This window comes from Lolium perenne, chromosome 2, assembly GCF_019359855.2.
Source record: "Lolium perenne isolate Kyuss_39 chromosome 2, Kyuss_2.0, whole genome shotgun sequence".
NCBI lineage: Eukaryota > Viridiplantae > Streptophyta > Magnoliopsida > Poales > Poaceae > Lolium > Lolium perenne.
The window spans coordinates 130,241,507-130,243,810 of NC_067245.2; positions in this window are offsets into that span (position 1 = coordinate 130,241,507).

A 2,304-nucleotide genomic window follows, 5' to 3' on the forward strand; every position below is an offset into this window, starting at 1 on the left:
CAATTAAGCGTAGCATAAGATCTCGTCATTAAGTTATTTGCTATAAGCTTTCGATACATAGTTACCTAGTCCTTATGACCATGAGATCATGTAAATCACTTATACCGGAAAGGTACTTTGATTACACCAAACACCACTGCGTAAATGGGTGGCTATAAAGGTGGGATTAAGTATCCGGAAAGTATGAGTTGAGGCATATGGATCAACAGTGGGATTTGTCCATCCCGATGACGGATAGATATACTCTGGGCCCTCTCGGTGGAATGTCGTCTAATGTCTTGCAAGCATATGAATGAGTTCATAAGAGACCACATACCACGGTACGAGTAAAGAGTACTTGTCAGGAGACGAGGTTGAACAAGGTATAGAGTGATACCGAAGATCAAACCTCGGACAAGTAAAATATCGCGAGACAAAGGGAATTGGTAATATATGTGTATGGTTCATTCGATCACTAAAGTCATCGTTGAATATGTGGGAGCCATTATGGATCTCCAGATCCCGCTGTTGGTTATTGGTCGGAGTGAGTACTCAACCATGTCCGCATAGTTCTCGAACCGTAGGGTGACACACTTAAAGTTGGATGTTGAAATGGTAGCACTTGAATTATGGAATGGAGTTCGAATATTTGTTCGGAGTCCCGGATGAGATCCCGGACATCACGAGGAGTTCCGGAATGGTCCGGAGAATAAGATTCATATATAGGATGTCATTTTATGTGAAATAAAATGTCGCGGAAGGTTCTATGGAAGGTTCTAGAAGGTTCTAGAAAAGTCCGGAAGAAACCACCAAGGAAGGTGGAGTCCACAAGGGACTCCACCTCCATGGCCGGCCAGCCCTAGATGGGGTGGAGTCCCAAGTGGACTCCACCATAGGGGGCCGGCCACCCCCACATGGGAGGTGGGAATCCCACCTTTGGGTGGGAGTCCCTAGTTGGGCTAGGTTTCCCCTCCTATGGAAGGTTTTGGTTTCGGGTCTTATTCGAAGACTTGGACACCAACACTTGGGATCCACCTATATAATGAGGGGCCAAGGGAGGGGGCCGGCCACCCCCAAGACCATAGCTTGGCCGCCCCCCTTGAGTGGCCGGCCACCCCCTCCCAAACCCTAGCTTTGCTCCTCCACTTCATATTGCCCGCGTAGCTTAGCGAAGCTCCGCTGGACTTCTACACCGCCACCGACACCACGCCGTCGTGCTGTCGGATTCAAGAGGAGCTACTACTTCCGCTGCCCGCTGGAACGGGGAGGTGGACGTCGTCTTCATCAACAACCGAACGTGTGACCGAGTACGGAGGTGCTGCCCGTTCGTGGCGCCGGAACCGATCGTGATCAAGATCTTCTACGCGCTTTTGCAAGCGGCAAGTGATCGTCTACCGCAGCAACAAGAGCCTCATCTTGTAGGCTTTGGAATCTCTTCAAGGGTGAGACTCGATACCCCCTCGTTGCTACCGTCTTCTAGATTGCATCTTGGCTTGGATTGCGTGTTCGCCGTAGGAAAATTTTTGTTTTCTATGCAACGTTATCCTACGGTGGTATCGAGCCGTGTCTATGCATAGATGGTTGCACGAGTAGAACACAATGGTTTGTGGGCGTTGATGCTCTTGTTATCTTTAGTTTGAGTACTTTGCATCTTTATGGCATAGTGGGATGAAGCGGCTCGGACTAACTTTACATGACCGCGTTCATGAGACTTGTTCCTCGTTCGACATGCAACTTGTATTGCATAAGAGGCTTTGCGGGTGTCTGTCTCTCCTACTATAGTAAAGATTCAATTTACTCTTCTATTGAAAACATTAGTATCAACGTTGTGGTTCATGTTCGTAGGTAGATTAGATCTCTCTCGAAAACCCTAAACCACGTAAAATATGCAAACCAAATTAGAGACGTCTAACTTGTTTTTGCAGGGTTTGGTGATGTGATATGGCCATAATGTGATGATGAATATGTATGAGATGATCATTATTGTATTGTGGCAACCGGCAGGAGCCTTATGGTTGTCTTTAAATTTCATGTTGAGTAGTATTTCAAAGTAGTTGTAATAGTTGCTACATGGAGGACAATCATGAAGACGGCGCCATTGACCTTGACGCTACGCCGACGATGATGGAGATCATGCCCGAAGATGATGGAGATCATATCCGTGCTTTGGAGATGAAGATCAAAGGCGCAAGAACAAAAGGGCCATATCACAGCACATCAGACCCGCATGTGATGTTAATCCTTTTTATGCATCTTATTTTGCTTAGATCGCGACGGTAGCATTATAAGATGATCCCTCACTAAAATATCAAGATAATAAAGTGT